General features: G+C 42.2%; 1 long non-coding RNA gene across 6 annotated transcripts in view; it reads left to right on the top strand.

Annotated features, from left to right (window-relative positions):
- LOC104912620 (uncharacterized) overlaps window positions 1-21,466 on the top strand; it is a 237,174-nt gene that overhangs the window by 160,501 nt on the left and 55,207 nt on the right. For all 6 annotated transcript variants that reach the window (XR_014885429.1, XR_014885427.1, XR_014885431.1 and 3 more), the window contains one exon: window positions 1,028-1,096. This is a non-coding gene — a long non-coding RNA (uncharacterized LOC104912620). The remainder of the gene's footprint in view (window positions 1-1,027; window positions 1,097-21,466) is intronic.

Below are 21,466 nucleotides of genomic sequence, written 5' to 3'. Positions count from 1 at the left end.
TTTGGGAGTGGCACTGTGACAAACAAGTGCCTGTCCTCCAGACAGGAAGAATGACGGAAGGTGTGCTCTGAGCTATATGCTCTGGCACTTTCACCTCTTTTCCTACAGAAGTCTTTTTGCAAAGCCACAGAGCCAGCTGACAGCTGTGTGTTTACAAAGAGCTGAACGTCCGATCTATAATAATGATTGTCCTCTTTCATTCTTCTTTTATGAATGAGTGATTTTTACAGAACGGAGTTTGATATTAGGATGTATTTTTCTAATTGATCTTTTCAGCTTTCTCCACATTAAGATTGCATAACCTGGTAGAGAGCTGAAAAACGTTGTTAATATAGATCTCAGCAGAGAGGACAGCATACAGCACGCTAGTGACAAGCTGGGCAGAAAGCCTGCTTTCCCTTGTGCACGTTGCCAAGTGGGTTTTACAGCTTTTTTAATAAAGAAACAAGCTGTGCCATCTACAGCCCATGGAAAGGGCCACAAGCACTGCAGTAGTCCATTAAGATGTTCATCTTGAAAGCTGTAAAGAAATCTTTCATTCTTGAACTTATAATTTCTGGTTGGTCACCAGTTTCTATCTTCTGCAAGCTCACCTTGGTACATTGAGATGCCAGAGCAAAGCTTTGCACAGAGCCTTGTGCTGCACAGTGGGGCAGTCACAACCTCCCATCCCCAATCTGCATCTGCAGCCATGAGGCCCCACCAGTGCTGGTGCTGCTCTGACTGCACAATGGAACCAACCAGGCCTGCAGAGGTGAATCACTGCTGCTTTTGGCTGCCTGATCAGCTCATTGGCTCATTGGCTTTGCTCCACATGGGATGCGGGTTGGAGGTTGGAGGACATTAGATCTGAAGGGCATGGCTGTATCCTATGAGTTAGAGCTGGGTTCCCAATCTTACTTGGGCTTCTGCCATCTCTAGAGAGGTACAGAGGGGAGATCAACTCATCCCTTTGCTTTGTGTAACCCACAGCATCTTGTAATCTGCATGGCTCCTTCAAAGCACATTTGCTTTTGTTTCATTCCAGAATAAAACTGCACTCTGTGGTGCTGCTCCTATCCAAGAGCAAGGAGCTCTGCTGATGCATCCTGCAGAGGTAAGCCCTTCAGCATCCCATTCTTTTCTATAGAAACCATGGTATTTCCTACAGAAATCCCTTCATTTTATCTTTAATTCTTCATTACATTCTTTGGAGTCTTTTTCACAGAAATTATTTTTATGACTTTCCCTGCACAGGATTTGCTGAGAGATGATTATTTCATTCTGAGAGAAACACAGAGTAGATAAAATTCCATCCTTCTAGCTGCACCAGGCGCACTGCTTTAGTTCAGAGTCTGACAGTCTTTTCATTATAAACCTCTGGTTTCAAGATTTTAATAACGTCCTAAAAAGACGGCTCAAAAAGTCATTTTATAGAAATGTGTGTATGTGTTATCTTTCTATAATCAGTGGTATATTTTGCAAGTTCTGTGTGATGCAAAAAAAATTATCAGCTTTTCACGTACCTTTTTATTTATTCCTGATGGCTCTCAACTTTTAGGAATGTTAATGAAGGCTGCTGTACTCGGGCATCTTGCTGCAGATGCTGAAAAGCAGAATCCTATTTAACAAATCACCTTTCTGTCTTCAGTTCAGTGCTTGCTTTCCTACTGCAGTATCACAGATAACCCAAAGGTGCACCCACATTTATTATTTGTTTACATGTTGTCTTTCTTTTGACATGTCTTTCAGCTTCTCTACTTGTTTATAGTATAACCATTGGCAGATTAAAAACTGATGGTAATCAAAGGATGAAATCATTGTAGAAGCAGATGCGACTTAATGGCGTATTACTTTGTTTGGTGTCAAGCTGATGGCACATATTTTAAGAAGCATGGACTGTTTAGATATTAAGATCTTGAGGAAGCAAGCATCAACCTACAGCCTTTCAAAATTGAAAACATTTTTGTCCGTAAGCTGCATCCTACTGGGGAATCTAGTATAGATATCTTAAGAAACGCCAGGAGAGCCATGAAAAAAGACTGTTAAAGTGTGCACTTGCCTCCTTTGAGCTGGCTGTCCTGTCCCATGGATTTGCAGGAGAAGCAACTCTGCTCGTTTAACTTTGCAGTGTTTTATAGCTGATGTGTCAACGCCATTTTTTCCCAGAGCTGGTGCCCATTTGGATATCACTTACTGCAGCAACCTTTCCCTATTATGTGTAGATTGGAACTGATCTGAATTCTAAGAGTTTGAATGGAATTGCATAATTTTAAAGATACATTATCATGGAGTCATAGAGTGATAGAATGGTTTGGGTAGGATGAGACCTTTAAGATCACCTGGTTCCAACCCCTGCTATAGGCAGGGACACCTCCCATAGCCTAGGCTGCTTACAGCCCCATTATGCCAGAAATTATTCTCAGTTTTGAAGAAGGAACAGTGAATCTGAAAAAGAGAAAAATAAATGAAAGTTAGAGTAAGAGCAGTGAATAATACTTACAATCAGCTCCTTATTCATGATAATTCATTCATATTAGTACATTGTCTGCTAGGCAGCATTTCCTCAAGGGATGAAATTTGGTTATTTCAAATGTTTTCCAAGCCCTTGTGGGACCTCCTTTTCTTGTTTTATGATAATTCACAGAATCTGATTGAGCGACAGCTTGTCTGTATGTCTGCGCTTGCATTTAATACAGTTGTTAAGAGTGGTTAAGAGCTGGTGGGACCCCCTCCCTGTTCCTACAGTTCTGTAAGGCTAAACTCAGAATTGCATGTAAAACCATGTTTAAATTTTGCATGTGTATATTAGCAGATACTTTTTTCCAAGGTAGCAAGGCTAGCACTAACCACATTGCTGACGCCAAGAAGTGACATAGGGTTGGTGTTCTAATTTCTACATTAGGCTGAGCATTAAATTCAGTGATTGTTGTGTCTTCTCTTTCCCTGATGCCTCCTGTGTGCTTGAGATGGCAATTAGAATTTAAAGTTTGGGGCTCCTGTGTTGAATGGCAGTGCAGTTTCATCAGGCTGTTGTCACTAAAAAACATAAGATTGGATGTGGGCTTTGTGGTTTTGGAAGAAGTTGGTTTATGGGCTTTTATTTACTTATTTGACTACAAAGACAAGGGCTGTAGCTCTCTCCAGGTCACTTGGATGCAGTGGCTGAACAACTGGAGCACAGACAAGCGCACAGCAGAATGGAAGTGGTACAAACTGGGATCTGCACCAAGCTTTTATCAGGTGATATATACTGTGTGGCTACAGCACTCCAGCTTTGCAAACCCAAACCTTTCTCCATCTGGAGTTCTTAGAAGTGCTTAGCAAAGCCAAGATGTTAGTATTGTATCAGAAAGGAAGGTTCATGTGTGATACTAAATCTAGAATTGTCAAACTTAAAAACAGTAAGTAAATGACATTGTATAAATAATTCAGTAGGCTGCCAGATTTCATAGAATTAAAATACCTTTTATACCAACTCTTAAGCTATCTCATTGGCATGCAAACCAGAGACTTAAAATACAGTGCATCAAATATAATAATCCTTGCCTGATAAATGGAAATCTTCCTCTACAAATGTTTTTCTTTCAGGAAAGAGCCCAGTGACCATATTGTCAGTGCTGAGGTTTTTATGGGCGCTGTGTCCTATAACCCGAAGTGTCAGGTCAATTATTTCAGCACAACACTTGCATATGGTTCATTTTTAAATAAACAAAAATAAGCTGTTTACATTCGTTTATGAGGGACCTCACCAAAGAGATTTTGTAGTCAGGATTTACAAACTTCCTTCTTTTTTCAAATGGTCTTAAGTAATATGAATTACTCCATCAAGGCTTAAAAAAGAAATCACATTATTCCTTCACAGTTGCAGGCAGTACATTTTATTGCCCTCCTGACACCTGCCTTAAGTACTGTTTTAAACTCTAACATTTGTGCTATTTGTAGTCAACAGGCAAGAACTTTGGAGTTCTCCAGCAACAGGTTGAAAGACAGAAAAGCAGGATACATAGCAAGTAGAGCTGCTAATTTTTGAAGGCAGTGGGTTTTTTCCGCCTCTGTATTTCTTTGAATATTTTTTCCTCCACGTGGGTTTGTGTTATACTGTACAGATGGTGCACTGACTTTTTTTTAAGGCTTGGTCTTTCTAATGCTTGCTGATCTCTTGAAAGGGCACAGCTTACTGCAAGCCGTGCCCAGCATGGCTGCTGGGAGGGTGGGCTCTCACCTTTCTCGTGTGCAGTGGTGTGAGCTTAGCACTTTGGAGGGTTTTAATGGAGTGGGCCGTTATCTTTTTGAAGTTAAAGCTAAAAGATTATAAGGCTATTCTGAGAAATTATAAAAGTTGTCTTAATGTCTGCAGACTGCTGATTGTACCAGGTTTGGGCACATCAGTCAACTTGTGCTTAGTGTGCCTGTTAGCTCAGAGTTGTGTATCTTGTGTGCTTGTCTAGTTTAGGATTCAATTCCATCTCAGAAGCTTGCATTAGGAATTCAGTATTTTCTTAATTAAAACTCTCTGTAACAGGTCCTTAAGTTCATAGATTGCTGAGGTAAGAAAGGAGTGTCTACTCTGTTTACCAAGGAATGGTTCTTTCTGAAGAACCTGTACATCAGCTGACAGTACAGATTTCTTATTCTTGGTTTTTTTTTTTTTTCCTGGGAGTTTAAATAATCAGCTCCCCACTTCCCTAATGCATATTTGACTTCTTTTGTACTGCTCTTACAAGCATTACCATTCGTGGTCCATGCCTCTTTTTTGGAGCAAAGAGGGTGCCTGACACTGGGAGGAAGAAATGTAATGCAGGTGTGGGGAGAGCATTGCAGAGCACAGCCGCTTGCTCTGTGCATGGTGCATAAACTCCAAGTCTGGAGAGAAAGTCCCACAGCCCCATCAGCCTGAACTACCTGTCCATGTGATAAAAGCCATGGGGTAGGAAGGGAAGGTACCCAGTCACCTAAAATCAAGGAGAATATGTTCTGCTGAAATAAGTGACTAACTAGCAGTGCATTTTAGCACTCATAAAAATGACACCATGATTACAAAACATGAAATAGCATAGGAAGAAGAAAGCTGTTGTCTGTCTCTTACTCAGCTAATTAGGTTGTGGCTATCCTGATTGATTTCAGTGAGTCTGTTTGTGATAGAAGAGAAAAGTCAGGTGCATCTTGCATCCTCTCTGTCTCTGCATGATGGCTGTTCTCCTGTTCTGGGTACATCCCTGGCTCTTCCTCCCTTAGCACAGAAGCCAGAGCAGCTGGAGCTTATCCCAGGGGATGCAACAGTGCACAGGGAGTAGGGCAGGCATCTACCCTTGCCTGGGATGGAAGAGGCAATGGACCAGAAGACATAGCAATGCTTGACCTCACAGATCAATTCCCTGCTTGCTCAGGGTTGCAGCAGTATTGCTCTGTCCTTTCCTTGGGGTTCTGCTTCAAATTAATGGTTGGGTTAAACCTTTTGTTTTTTGGAAAGATGCCACAGGAGTGCAAAGAAGGTGAATCAATTTCATGCGTGCACCAAAGTAAAGTCATATGAATAATGAAGGCAATTTTTATTATGATTAAAAATAAGCAAGTAAATGTGGCTTGAAAAATCCTTGATATCAACAGAAAGAAGTGCATACTGCTGAACACATCAGCAGTTTTTTTTTGTTGCCTCCAAGTTACAGAGTGGAGCCAAACTGTGTTTGTGACAGAGATGATGATGGGCTGCTGACGGTGAAGGCACTGGAAACAAATCCCGTTGAGTTCTGCCATTGAAGCTAGTATTTGAGTCACGTGCATGAAATGAACTTCTGTCTTCCATGTGTGTAAAGAGCAGATTGGTTAATTGGAAGGTACTGGAGTAGTGGGAAAAACTGCTTGGAATTATGTTTTCCACATTTACTTTCTGAAGAAGCCCTTGTAATTTTATAGGGTATTGAATTGCTGGGAAGGTGAGATAAGTTAATAGCAGGCTACAATTTTGTACAGGCCTAATCTTCAGAGAATGGAAAACAAAGTTCCAACAGAGACAGCATGTTCTACAGGTCTAGTAGTTGTTGATTTCCTCCAGGAAACGTCCAATGAATAAAGACAGAGGAGCTAGCCAACTAACTTAACATGGCATTGACAGCTGTGGCATCAAACCCTTTTTTGTAAGACCTAGAAGGCTGTACAGAAAGTGGTGCTATGGTGCTGGAATGCAGTATGATGCTGCATAGCTCAGGATGAGGGGGATGGTGCATGAGCTACGGTCCCTTCCTCTCGTGGCAGTAAGGGGCACGGGGTGCCAGGTGGCATAATGCTCATGTTGGGGTGCAGAGCCTGGAAAAGAGTTTGTGTGTGTACCTCTCCTCTTCTGCTTCATAAAGGCAACCTCTTGTAAAACAGAATAAAGCAGAAATAGGTGGGCAGATTTTACATCAGCTGTGTATCTGGCCTGTTGATTTCTAATGAATTCCTGGAAAGTGTTGGTGTGACTCCATCAAAAAATAGCAGTACAACTGATAAATAGAGTCTATTAAAAACAAAATCAAGTGGTTATGCAAGCATAACCCCTTGCAGTGTTCTACTCATTTTTGAAGAAATTAATTAGCTTGTATTAGTGATACATCAGGAGCAAACTTTGTTTATCCACTCAGCTGGTGAGACCTAGGTTTTGCATACAGTATGCCATGTGCTTGGAAAGGAAGAGCAGCCCCTGCAGCACACACACTTTGGGGTTGTCCATACACAGCCTTACCTCTGTATGGGAGCTTCTGGGCTCTGTAGGCTGTGGTCAGCAGTTCTGTGCTAGGCTTGCATGAGGTGAGGTGGGTTCTGGTTCTATGGCTGTGGGATCCCAGTAAGGATCCAGAGGGTGACAATATGAAAATGATGAATAAGAAAAGATTTTCAAGAAGTGGTAACAATACATTCACAAACTGGGCTTGCCTACAGTTTGTCCCATCTTTACAGTATGCAAAACTTCTTGTGCAATTGGTCAAAACATCAAGTGTTGGTGAGGTCCTGTTCTGTTACAGTGGAAAAGTCCAGATGTACACAGTTCAGCATTTGAATGCAGTGACAAGTGAACGTCTGAAAGGACAACAAGAAGAGGAATGCCACGTGCAAGCACCTTGTCACCAGCTCTGTGAGTCTGCAGGGTCTCTGGTCCTTACCAAGTATGTCTGTCCTGGGGCTGCATCCACCAGGCAAGGATTGCAGGTTTCAGCAAGCACATAATTCTGGTTTTGTTTTCCAGGCAATGGTACAGTAAATCCCACAGCAAACGGCACAGAGTGCACTGGAAAATGTAAAGCTAGATTGATGATCGCATCAGAATTCTGTGACAGGCCCTTAAAACTCCAGCAGTGCCTTCCCAGCAGGTCTGGTGCTTTGAGGCATCACAGTGAGGTGCTTCAGCCCATGGTGATTGCCGTGCCCTCCTGGGACGTTCCCAGTGATGAGCTGCTGCCTATTGCTTCCGAAATAGGGATCATTTTTGCCGTGGCAACAGGAAATGCGTTTTGTACCCAGGGCCATAGTGCTTTGGTGTGTCTGATGGTTGGGAAATGTTGTGTCTCGTCACAACTACATTTCCCTTAACATGATGCAAGAAGTAATTTCTGGTCCCTGTTATTGATTCTTTGCTACATGACAGACCTTTCCAGCTTGTTGTTGTGTAAGGACTCAGTCAGTATCCAGACACCAAGAGAGCATCATAGAATCACAGAATCACCAAGGTTGGCAAAGATCTCCAACATTATGCAGCCCAACCATCCATCTACCACCAATATTTCTCACTAAACCATATCCCTCTGTACAACACCGAAGTGTTTCTTGAACACCTCCAGGTTCAGATGCTTTCTCATCCTCTGAAGTCCACAGCAAGCACTGGTGAATACTTGTACTTGTTGTGGGAAATGTTTGCCCCGATGACATGATGGAGGGTACCATGAAAGGCAAACCCTTTACAGGATAGGCAGGATGAACTTTCCTAAGCAGCTTTCTTTCCTGTAACCGGCGACTTTTGTCACTGCAGAGATTTCTTTCTATGGACTTTCCATACAAAATGAAAACCTATTAAGTTAGACTTTTCTTATAAAATCATCGTGTATCTACACTTTGTTATTTCTGCCAGGGTATCTCTGGATGACAGCTATTCAACTTCTCCAAAGTCAGCTGAGAAACTTACACTGATCCTACCGGTAGTTTCTACCTGTAAGGCATGCTTTCAGTTGGCATTCAAGATGCAAGTAGAGTTCAATTTTCTTTTTTCTCCTAAGGCACACAAAAAAATTGATTTTTTCCTTTGTTTAATATTAGCAAAGTAAATTGCTTTCCTAGTTACTCTGCTCTTAACTTGCTGTGTTATATTTAAGCCAGAGGGTTAAAAGGAGAAAAAATAAAATCTGTGGAGATTTCTACAGTTCCATAAATCAGGAGTGTGAAACTAGTGGGTTTGACTGAAATCCAAGCAAACAACAGCTTTCTGGTAATGTATAATGTGATTACCTGTGAGCTCAGAGCTTAATTTTATTTCTCCTAAGCATTCGTCTGGGCAGGCAGCAGTTTTGAATTACTGTCTGTGGAGCAATTCTGGATCTTCTGGTGCCGAAATAATTTTTCCTTCCTACTGCAGCAAGTTCACTGAAAACTACCTAGGACTGCAGCTCGTCTGCCTTCAAAGCACGATCAGACAGGAGCATAGAGCAAAACCCGTGGCCCACTTGTTCCCTTCTCTTAGAATCTCTGAGCATGGTCTGTGCTGGTTGTTTGGAGGGGGGCTGGTAGCAGGGATCCTGGCATCCCTTGGCCATGAGGGGATGCTTAGACTGGGAGATGAGAGAGCAGAATTCTGCTTTGGGGTTGTTAGAGGTGCTTAAGTTGTGAAGTATCAAAGAGTAGCATTTACTTATTTTAGTTTTCCATTTTGCCTTTCATCTGTGGGCAGCCTGTGTTTCATTAAACGATGATACCTGAGTCTGAACGAAATAAAAGCAGTTGTAAAGCAGGGAAAGGAATTAGTTAATGAGCGCTTCTGTCTTCTAACATAAAACGCCAATTTGCATCTCACAGCAAGCTGTTGGTATTTATCGCTCTAATCTCTGTGGGGCAAAGTTTTCATTCTAAATTAAATGCAACTCAAAATGCCATAATAAAAAGGACATTAGAGGTGTTGCAAAATTCTATATTGCTTCAGCAGAACTCACCAAATGAATGTGTTGCACATCATCCTTAAAATCCTTTTCTAGATCTGAGAGTAATAAGCAGTCCTGAAGGAGATGCTGTGTTGTTCATTAGTATTGCATTAATTTTGGATATTGTGGAGGAAGAGCAGCAGGATAGTATGCTCTATTTTAGTCTCTGTGATCAGGATTACTTTTTGAGGCAGAAATGATTTATGCTGAGAAGGGTCTCAGTTATGGCAGAGTAAGCAGATCTCTTTTCTGTTGTTCTTTTTTGGTCTATTTTTAAGGGTTGTTTACAACAGAGAGAGAAGAAAGATGTAAAATTGTGTCACTGGTCTCATAAATCTGTGTAGCCTTAAATGAAAGCTTGTGTTTTGCTAAGTTGTAAATACTGATTCTTCAGAACTTTGTAAATTTGCACTTTCTGTTTCCTCTAAGTGCAACTGTGCACCTGCTTCTACTTCATGTTTAATTTTCATGTTAAAGTTTGGCTATCTTGATCTCAAGATGTTTTTTTTCTTGCAGTACGTAGTACACACATGAATGAAGCACAGTCCCAGAATGCTGAGTGCCCAACCAAAATTCAGTGAATAGTCCCCTCTCACTGAGTTTAGCCTTTGGAGAAAGTCCACTTGGTAGAAATTAGATGCTGAGAAGATACTGCAAAACATTTATTGTTTGGCTTGCAGTACAATGAGTTAGGCTTATAAAAGAACTGACTGACTTTCTCAAATCTGTTATTGCTATAGAAAATCGCATGCTAGAGCTCTTTGCTCCTTTCCTTTCTGAAATAGGATTAAAATGGTTTTATCTCACTTCTTTATGGTAAAAGTACCTTAACACTGTTGTGAGATGTGATGGTAGAATGAGAGTGGAGAAAGCTTGTGTAATAGTGATTGAGCAAGATGGCTCATGTGCATGAGATCTTGCCAGGGCAATCAATAAAACATAGAAATCATACCTACCAAGTGGGAAAAAGATCAAACAAAGCAACACTTCTATCTGTTCTATCAGTCTCAGTACTACTGAGAGAACAGTAAAGTACTCTCTGAAGAGAAGGTGAAGGATAAAATCCTTGACTCAAGAAGGTACTAAAATTTGTGGATTAAATAGAGATATGGGGTTTATGGCACATTGGTTGTAGTTATTGACACATTTCCCCTCCAGCAGCCTCCTAGTGAGAAGAGTTAATGTGACACACAGCACTGCTCAGATCTCTGACCATCACAGCTACAAATGCAAGCTGAAATATTTGGAATTGGAAGACACGTACGTGGAATAATGGATTATTCTTGGATTATTTTCTAATAAAATCCCAGTTTTCTCAGAACTCTCTGACTACAACCATCCAACCAATTCCCAACCCACTCATCAAGTTCACACTTCAAATCCATATCTTTCCAATTTAGAGACATGAATGTGATGTGGGACCGTATCAAAGGCCTTGCAGAAGTCCATGCAGATGACATCGTCCTTTGTCTACTGATGCCGTCACTCTATTGTAGAAAGCTACCAGACTGGTCAGCACAATCAGCCCTTGGTGAAGCTACGCTGATTGTCATAGATCACCTTCTTGTCTTGCATGTGCCTTGGTATAGCTTCCAGGAGGAACTGCTCCGTTGTCTTCCCAGGCACAGATGTGAGACTTGTTGGTAGTTCTCCAACTCTTCCTTTCTCTCTTTCTTAAAAATGAGAGAGATGGTTCCTTTCTTCCAGTCACAGGAGACTTCATCTGACAGCCAAGACTTGTTGAATACGAGGGAAATTGGGTTGGCAACCACATCAGCCAGTTCCTTCAGGAGCCCGGGTTGCACATCACCCAGCCCCATGGCCTTGTACAAATTCAGTCTCATCAAGTGTTCTTGAACTTGCTGATTGCTGCAGCAGAAGGGATTTTGCTCCTCCAACCTTAGCCTGGAGGTTCAGGGACATTAAAGATTTGGGAAGTCTGACTGCCAGTGAAGACTGAGGCAAAGAACTCACTGAGTACCAAAGCCTTCTTCAGCCTATTGCAGCCAGATCTTCCTTCTCATTTATCAGTGGGGGTACACTCCCCATGACCCGTCTCTTCTGACCAATGTACCTTAGGACCTCTTCTTGTTATTTTTCACATCCTCTGCCAGGTTCAGTTCTATCCATCCCTTGACTTTCCTCATCCAATCTCTGCCCATCCAACTTCCCTGTATTCCTCCCAGGCCACACATCCCTGCTTCCACTGCCTGTACATTTCCTTCTTACTCATCAATTTAACCAGTAGGTCTTGCTCAGCTGTGCTGGTTTCCTGCCTTCTCTGATTTCTTATGCTGGGGAATGGAGAACATTTGTGCTCTCAGAAAGATAACCCTAAAGAGCTGCCAGCTCTGTTCCTTTCCTTTGTCCTTGAGGACAGCTTCACAGGGGATCTCATCTGATTATTACTTAAACAGATGGAATTTTGCTCTCCTGAAGTTCAAGGCCCTCACTCTGCTCTCTATTGTGCCCATATTCCTAGAGATCACAAACTCAGTTTATTAAATTGTATGAATCAAAATCATTCAGGTTTTTCTCTTACCTATGTATTTATTTTGTGTAGGGAAAATAATAATAATAATAATAATAATAATAATAATAATAAAATCAGAAATATCATTCAAAGACTTCCAGTACAGATAGATCTCCATTCAAACATGGCTGATTTGGACTTCTTGAGCTTGGGTGAGGATTCATTCAAGGAGGACATGGGCTTCCTCAATCAATCATTAAGGCAAGTTGCTAGAAATTAGTGGTAACATTAAGATCCTTGCAGCAGTATTTAGGTTGCATTCCTAACAATTATTATCATGTGGCACTTTAATTCTCCACTCCTGTCTGTCAAGTGGCTTTTAAGTAATTTCCAGGAATTTGAAATTTGACAAAAGAGTGATGGTTTGAGCTGGCACTGCTGTCTGCCTGTGGCTGGGTGGTACTGAGGTTCAGTAGTGGTGAATGGGTTGGAAGATGAATGACAGTATTTTGCCCTTGGTGCTCTGAAGAGATGGATAAAAAAAAAGATGTAGAAAGCAGGTGTGTGCACTTTAGTGCTCTGAAGCACCCAAAAAGTACAAGTAAAAAGATTCTAATCTTTCAGACAGGAAACTACGTGAAAGGCATTCCTAAGAACTCCCATACTGTAAGGTTCTGTGTTTGCTCTGTTCTTATGGTTAAGAGAACAGTGATTGACAGGTTTGTGGTGGTGGTATTTCAATGTACCATTTCGCACTCATATCCTTTTACTGCTTTCCCCTGGAGATGAGACTAGGGCTAGACCTACAGTGCCTTGCATCCCCTCTGTACCTGTTTATGGTCTCCTAGGGACTGAGGATCAGTTGCTGCAAAATCCATTTGATGCTTGTATATCAAACCAGATGTTTCTGAGTGGTCACCAGTAGGTGGTGTAAATTCAGGAATATATCATTTGATAGCGTTAAAATCTCACTAGTAAATTTTTATGGCTTGTTTTGAAGGACAGGTTAGGTATCCCATGGTCCTTTTCTGGATTTCAAATGTATTTAATTTATTATCCTAAAGGCATTACCGAGGGCTTTTCGGATTCCTGAGCCATGCAATCTTGCCTTGTTTTCTGAGTCTGTATTCAGTTCTGTTTCCTGCAGCAGGGAATTCTCTTGGTTTATGCATCCCCAGTGTAACCGCAGAGAAGAAGCCTGACAATCTGAGTTACAGCGTCAGTGTAAATTGCTCGTATGGCACTTGCAGGTATTTTATTCTGTGTTTCAGATCAGCTTCTCACCTGAACTAAATTTCCCAGGTTTTTTTCCTTGGAGCTGATACTTTCCAAACAATTTTTGTTGACTCAAACAGCTGAAGTAGGTCGGCAGCTGCCTTTTGGGTGCACAGAGTCAAACTACTGCTGAGCGAGGTGCTTGCCTGAATGTGTTCTGGAAGCAACAGGGCGTTTGAAACTCTCCTGGTTGAAAAAACTATATCACCTGCAGAGGGAAGAGGTCTACACGAGTGAATCTACTCCTCTAGCAGGTAATTCCTACATTCCTTGTGCTGATCGTGTAGTTGTAGCGACGTCCCTCACATTTGCTCATATGGGTCTGTGGAAGTTTCTTAGTCCACTGTTGGTCTAAGGCTGTGCATTCAACTTTCACGGTTTAAAAGTTCATTTAAATGGCTTTTCCAAAAGCATCCAAAAGTATGCAAAATGGTTCCTACGTTCCTTTTTCACTAGAGTTTACTGGATGCAGTAGGCTGAGGAGTAGTCCCAGATGCAGCGAGGTCACTGCGATGCCTGTTGTCCAGATACACCTTCTGAGTAAATGACAGCTTTGTACAGCTAGCTGCCTTTGCTCACTTCGTGACCAAGAGGGTTTATTACATCTGCCAGGTGTAACGATGCGGTATGGAGAACATGGGTAATGAAACGTGGCCATCAGAGCCCTTTCCAGACTGAAGCTGTGTTTCATATTCCCATTCCATGTGCTGTGACTCTTTTCCAGATGGCTGTGTGATGGCTTCTGTGCAGTTTGGGAAGGCTGTGGGGGACCAATACGTAATAGGGTGGTTAAATAGCAGATAGACCACGTTACATAATTACTTGGCTGTTTTTGTGAACAGAGCGATTTTTTTAATTAAAATTTACATTTCCTAAGTTATCATTTTGACTCAATTGCTCCTTATCCTCTACGGACGTTCTGAGTACAGATAATCTTAATTAAAAAAGCCAACAGATACCTAACATGAAAAATATGAAGGAGTGATATTGTATTCCTTTTTAAACATAATAATTGCTATGCTAATATTTTGCACTGCAATGATAGCTGGTACCAGGCAGTTTTAAACTATTCTCTGTAGAGAAAAGGAAATACTTTTGATGAGAGCAAAATCTGTTACCTCTTCTAAAGTCTGAGATACAGATTCACTGAGAAAAATTCCTGTTGGCTTCAAAGTATTTGGATCAGACCCACACGAATAAATTCAGCAAAGCACGTGAAGAACATGATTAACCTTCAGTGTGTGCTCATATCTCTCTCCTCAACAAAGCACAGAAGCACTTGCCTAAATTGAGTAAGTGATTAGCTGTCTGAAGTGCTTGCTGAGGAAGGACTAAAGCAGGGCTGCGTTCAGCTGGAGTTACCTGCCTGCTGCTCTCTCCTCATTGGCACCCGCAGGTGAATGTTCTGTGCACAGTCCCTAATGACAACTTCTCCTGTCAGTCTTGATTGGATTTCTAATGCAGTGATAATCTAAGAGGGAACGAGGATAAAACGGTTCATTTTAATGAAAACTATTAATTCTGAGTTTGACCTCCAACTATTTTTTCTTTATAGCAATTCAAAACTGAAAATTGGGCCTGTGTCAAAATATTGAAATTGAATTTAAAAGCATTCATTTGATCAGAAATCTAAATTTTACTAGAAAGCAAATCCAAACCACAGGGTGAATTTAAAATCTGTTTATTTCTCTGGAAAATTTATGCTCGTTGAAACATTCTTCAGCTGCTTTGCTGATGTATGTCTGCTTGACGTTCGTGCTGATGGGTCATAGGAGTATTTTGAAATAAAAGCAGACACTTAATGCTTTTTTTCTGCTTCACTGTTTAAACCAGAACAAAGAGACTGCATTTAGTCGTGTGGCATTTGGGCACTTGATTAGAGCTTTAAACATTTTCTAGTTAAGAAATGTTTACAATTACAAGGTGACAAATATAATTTCCTCCTGCTTTTTAAAGGATCAGTATTTTTTTAGAGTCCTGGAAATGGTTCTACGATTGCAAAGGCCAAAAAGAATGACAGCTTTCACCTGAAGAGCCCTCCCAGCTCCTGATGACACAACTTGAATTAAGCTGGCTGTAATTAACAAGACAGCTCTGTGCAGGAAGCATCCCACTTCCATCCTGCCATTTACACTGAGTATTTTTATGCAGACAGCACTTTGCCAGTGTGTTTAAGATGGGCTTAGATACTGAATGCAGGTTGATGGTAGAGCTGCACCATTTCACCTGCTCTGTAAGTGAGCAAACAGAAGGATGATCCTGCAGCTCCATGCAGACTTGTTCAAGCAGTCCCTTGCCTTCTATCTCTTCCCCTCCTGCAATGTGTGCGGTTGTATCCATGTGTGCTGCCTCTGCCCTGCTCCCCACCGTCCTGCAGCACCAAACTAACTGCCACAAGCAGCAGCAAGGCACGTGTGCTGTTTGCTGGAGGAGAAGGCAGCCAAGCAGCAGTATGTTCACGCATTCTGGGTATCCTCTCCAGCACTCTATTTGCATTTGCCTGCTGTAGACAGAATTTGCATCTGTTCCAGGGGTACCATGCTGTGTATAAAGTATTCAACAGACAGATGTTTGTAAAAATTAGCTGATTTGGACTGCTCTCCATTAGGCACACAGCAGGCGAGGCAGCTAACACTGATGTTCAATAGCTCACTAAGCTTGCTCTAATGGACCCTGCTGAGGAAACCCTTAGAGTCTGTTATCAGGCAGAACAGGGCTGCAGTCCTATAGCCAGCACTTTGTCGCCAGCCATCACAGGGAAACCAGGTCCCTTGGCTGCAGAGAGCCAGCCCCGCCTGCTCTGTGCCGTCCTTTATCCAGTCCCTGCAAACCAGGTTCTCTCGTTGCTGCCAGCAGTGCGTGCGGGAGCTGATGTGGAAGTTGCATTTGATGGGAAATCTGCCCCTGAGCATGGGGGCTGGCAGTCCTTGAGCTGCACTGAATGCAGCGATGCAATGGCCCTTCTGGAGAGATGTGTGTCAGGGTGTGAGCCCGTAAGTTTTCTGTTGCTGGAGTTTGCCAGGACTGCATGACATGGCATGGTCACCTGGTCACTGGTTGTTGGCAGCATCTTGGCTCCTTGTGCTTTACAGTATATCTATTCATACTATGATGCTGTCTGGGGATGGGAAGTATTACTCAGTCAGGCCTTTGTACTCCAACAGAAGCAGATAAATAAATTCTCAGGCACTATATTGGATTTGCTCTTCCTCCGGCTTGGCCCTCTCCTTTTTCACACTCAGGTCATGAATGATAATACAAATTGGGGTGCTTCGTCTTGGTAAATGGAATGGATGCAGCTTGGCCCACCTAGTCAAGAATCTGGTGAGTGGACCACAGGTGTCCAGATGTTTGCTTACTAGAAAAGAGCTTGTCTAATCATGAACTTCAGCCATGTAACTTCAGTGGGATGTCACCTTTGGGATCTGTAACATACATAATATTCCTGTTTCGATAAGAGTCGCAAGGAGCTGCCATTGTTATCAGTAACTTCTACACACCCCCTCTTGCAGAAAATCAAAATTAAAGGAGCATGTGTTGGACCCTCTTGGCCATCCAACTGCAGTTTTACCAGGGAGGAAACCTGTTAGGACCAGCATCTTACACAGTACTATCATCCCAAAAGTTTTGTGCATATCTGTCTGTATTTCCACAGCTATCTGTAGGTTAAAAAAGTAAAATAAGAATAAGAATAAGAAAAAGACAGATTTGATCACCAGAACATTATGGTTGTTCTTGTCCTCCTTTCCCCTGCCATAATTCACACAAGAAATTATCTGCTAGTAAGTCTTACGCTGCTAGATTGAGAGCCCGTTATGTTAGTCTGGGATCCTAATGTTTCAGATGCCACAAAATATGGGCATTTATTCTTCAGCAGGCATTAAAAGAACAATCTCAACATTTGTATCTGTCAGAGAAACATCTGGATTTGTTGTATAGAGAGATTTTAGGGTTTTCTCTATGGTCACTTCCTAATGCAGAATTAAATTGTGAGCTATTAAGTGTATTGGGAACTGCTGTAGAGATTCTCGAGGCTCTTTGTGAAGGAAGCAAATTGGCGAGTGTTTTCGGGTGCAGAAACTCTTGTGAACCCTTTTGTCTTTCGGACCAGAAATGAAATAGAAGTCTGAAAAACTTCTGATATTGCTACATTCATTTCAATTGTTTATCTGTGAGACCAGCCTGGAGCAAGGAGAGGGAAAATGGCTTTGTAAAATTTTGATAAAACAAATTTAAATATGGCTTCATGTTTGGTTGGATGGTTGGTTTTTTCCTAGAAGATTTTTTTTTCTGTTGCCTTTAATTGCATCTCCATGGGTTCATTTCCTTGGCAAGCTTTGAAAGAGAGTGAGGAGAGCTTTCATGCCAGGATGGATTCTTCAAGTTCTTACTAATCCATACTTCATAATAGCTTTATCAGTAATTAGTTTGGGTGTGTTGGCAGGGCTTGATAGCTTTCAGCTGGGTTTGTACAGTCAAACACATTTTCATAATCTACAGAACATTGTTCTCTTAGATCGTGTTTGTTCTTTTCCAAAGTAACTTTTTTTCAAACATACTTTGCTGTACCATTGTAATAAAATGTATGTGTAGCTTAGGTGATGCTTAGCAGAGTGCTTGTAGTGCGCTTCTTAGTAATTAGAGACTGCTCAGCTCGGTACCTTTGGGACAAAACACAGAAGAAACTAATTAAGACAGGAGAAATCATCATGAAGATGATCTGTGTTTATGAATATTATCCTGATAAAATGGCATTTGATTATTAATTTCTTCGATCCAACAACATGCGTAATGCCAGTGAATCACGTTATCAGACATTTCATCCTGACTGCTGGTAAGGTGCTTAGCCAGCAGGTCTATAAAGTGCTGTGGCACAGAGTAATAATTGAATTTTGGGGTAATTTTCCATTATCTACATGTGTCAGCCTCTTTCAGTACTCCAAAAACTCTGCAGCTCAGCAGGAGGAAGTTGCAGGATGCCCTCTGCCTCTGCTGAGAGTGTTGGTTTGGGGGAGGACACTTCTCTCCTTTCCAAGTCAGGCTATGACCACTGAAGCTATTTTGGATAGAGCCAACAAAGCAAAGCTGCAATAAGCTGACGAGTGTAGGTTGGGGATTTGAAAATCCATGAAAGATAGAACTGAAGGAAGCCACTAATCTTCATATATGTAAAGGTTCCAGATGCAGAGGATAATTATTGTGCTTCATATTGACTGGGCAGGGATAGAATGTCCTAGGAGAGGGAATGGAATGCGGGAGGGAGCTAGGAGAAAGCACTGAGCAGAACATGCAGTAGGTTCCATAAGAAAGCAATGGGGTCTCCAGTCAACAGAGAGCTGTAGGGCCAGGCTGGACCCAAGGTTCATAATAATCTTTAAAGAGCGGGTCACAGGTACTGGTAGCAGCCACAGAAGTACATTGTAGAATGCTGCAGTGGCACGAGACATGCTGCAAGGCAGAATCACCACGGCCTGGGCTGAACCATGTGCCTTGGCTGCCAATTTGGGCACTGGGCCCTCTGATCCCCACCGCAGCATGGAGCAACCAGAGCTGGTGTGCTGAGGAGCCATTGGTTGCAGGTCAGCTCCATGCTGCTCCCCATCACAGCCTCGCTGGCACCCCATAGCTCTGAGCCTCGGGCTGTGGGGCAGGAGAAGCAGGCGCCCTGCCAGACATTGTTATAGCTGTCCTTTCATCTTAGAGTGCAAAGCCCATTTTTCTCCCTAGTTTTGTCATCCCTCTTTAAATTTGACTATATGAATAATGTAAGTGAGCATTTGCCACCTGAGGTAAAGCTAATTAAAATGTTAAATGTGACTTTAAATGGACTGTCTGTCACCACTTTGTCATGTTGCACAGTGCATCCATGCCCTGTGGAGCTGAGGGCTGCTTCCTGCTGCTCCCAGCACCAGGTCTGGCTGTGCCAGGATGGGGCTGTGTGCCACACTGAGTCCTGATCAATGGTGCAGTTACAAAGGGGTGTCTACATGTGTATGGTAATCCTGGGAGAAGGTTACTAAGTGTAGTGTCAAAGTGAAAAATTGAATGCTAGGTATGTCTGGAAAGCTTCTTCTTCCCTTCCCCATCTCTCCTTGAGCAGGGTGGACATGCACACATCAACTGAGTCACGTGTGGCAGATAAGGCGCAGGCCTGTGTTGGGTCAAGAGGGTTCCACCTCATAGAAGGAGAATCTTTACCCCAGGAATGACAATCAGGCATTAGAACAGGTTGTCCAAGGAGTGCCATCACTATTTCTGGATGTTTTCAAGCCTGGTTTGGTTCAAACCTCATCTGATCCCACCATTACCCTGCTTGTGGCTGGAGTCACAGTGTGATTAAGTCCTCCCTGTCGCAGGGCCATGGGAATTCCTGGCACAGGGGCTGGGCAACAGGTGTCTGTTGCACAAGGGTCATTCTGGCCAGGGGTAAAGGTTGGTGTTGACTTTAGGGTGTGAATCCATAGGTCATTAGCAAAAGGAGTGCCAGGTACCGTAGGACAGAGAAATCCCTTGGAAGAATACTTGTAATGGATTTTTTTTCCCACTGAAAGGACTGGAAATGGTGCAGCTATATTGTCTCTCCGGAAAGTAGAGATCTTGAGTGAAAAATGAGGAAAAGAATTTAGCCTTTCTATGTGGCCATGTAAAGACCTGGTCTTGGTAGCAGAACTCATTCCAACTGCTAAGTGTATGAGATTTAGTGGATGGGGGCATATTAAAAATGTCAAAGTTAAAAACAGCAGACAAGTATCTAGCAGCAAGGATAATTAATATCTGGAGAAATCTTTTTAAAACTATGTTAGGACTCTTCAGTGCTGGCAATTTGAAGATTAAGGCTGACTTCTTTAGTCCAAAGCATGAATTGGCCCCAGTGCTCAGACAAGGTTTGAGCACGTAGTAGGGCCTGTGCTACGGGAGGACATCCCAGTGATTGCAGCAGCTGCTCCCAGGCTGCATAACCTCTGATGTGAAGGGTACTGATGCGGATGCAGTAGTAAATGAGCTGATCATCTGAATGAATCTCCTTTACCCACTTGAATTATGAGGATAGGATGATTCTCAATGTGATGACACTCCAGCTTGGCTCATCTTCATCAGCGTGTCTGATGTACTGTGGGCCTATTTGCAGAATCTCAAGGGATGCTAATCAAGTTGTCTTTTCATCTCCCAGCTAGCAGCACTCTTAAGGAGGCGCTAAGGCAATGCTTCAACACGTAATTTCTCTTCTTTTTCTGGGGAGGTGGTGAGGGACACTTCAGGTCACCAGGTTGTACACCACAGTAGATCTTATAGACAGCTGTCTCCCCTTTTCCAGAAAAAGTAGCAGTAGAACATCAGCTCCTGAGGGAGCTACATGAAGACTAAATAAGGAATTCATCCTTTTTTTTTAACTCCCAGAAAATTAAATTAACGAAAAATGAATCAAGTGTCTCCTGAGCAAAGAACTTAGTCACTACTTACCATCTGGTGATCCAAAACAGTGAAGCAAACTTCCCCCTGAGATCAGCTTTTGCAGCTGTTACCACTCGACTTGAGTTTCTTGGCTCTGTAAATCCCCAGCAAGGTAAGTAGTTTGGGGTCACTGGTAACTCCTAGTATTGACCGTCACCAGCAATGTTTTCCCAGTCAAGGAGATTAAGGATCTTCAGTGCATTATTTCAGTTCAGCACTGAGTTCAGCCGTGGCCTGCCTCCTCTCGCCCTTCATGTGGGCTTGCTCTTAGCGGGAAGGAAGTGTAGGAACCTCTCAAGTTTGGTGTGTGCTCTTGGAAAGCTTGTATGTAGTTTGGTTAATGGGGAGAGAGGAGAACACTTGTATGTGTGTTTGAAAGTAAAGGGATAAGGAATTATCTGTAGTCTTCTAAGGATGGCAGACAGTAGAAACAACATGGTAAACCCAACAAAGGATGTGGAATCTCTGCTCATGCAAAGCTGCATACAGTGCAAGCAGTGACACCCACAATGTGTTTGGTTACTGAATATGTACATAATAGCCCTTATTTCCTTCCTTTTTTCTCTTTTCTTTTACAATATTTGCTTGGCTCTTCATCTAGTAAGTTCACCTAACTTCCAGTAGGGCTTCAGGGCCATATGCTGCCTTTTCCCCTGTGTGGATGGATCAGATTGGTTTCAGTGCACATTAACATGTATAACAGAATAAGAGGAGCTTCAACCTTCTGAATCGCACCATTGTTCCTTAAAAGCATTTTGTGGTGGAGCCAGACATTAATCACTCCCAATCCTTAAATTATGAATTGTTAATGAGAATGCAGAAGAAACAGAATACAAATGAAAAGCAGATTTCATTATTAAAGCAATTTAAACTTCATCTCTGAAGATGAGAAAATAGTCTGATTTTTCTGTAACAGAAAATAGTTATGAATCTTAATCGTTAACCTGAAATTTGTGTGCATCTTTCTCACAAAGAGCAAATATATTCACGGCTTACTATTTTCTGTATGTCATATCTTAAATGCAAGAAACAGCAATGCAAAAATTTTCAGAAATTGATCAGCGTGCCCAAACATGATGGGCACACTGCCCTCAAGTACCAGTTTGCCCTTCAAGTACTTCTG

This window comes from Meleagris gallopavo, chromosome 11 (assembly GCF_905368555.1).
Source record: "Meleagris gallopavo chromosome 11, MGAL_WU_HG_1.1, whole genome shotgun sequence".
Classification (NCBI taxonomy): Eukaryota; Metazoa; Chordata; class Aves; order Galliformes; family Phasianidae; genus Meleagris; species Meleagris gallopavo.
The sequence above is the reverse complement of the archived record's forward strand: the minus strand, read 5'-3'. Positions and strand labels throughout refer to the sequence as shown.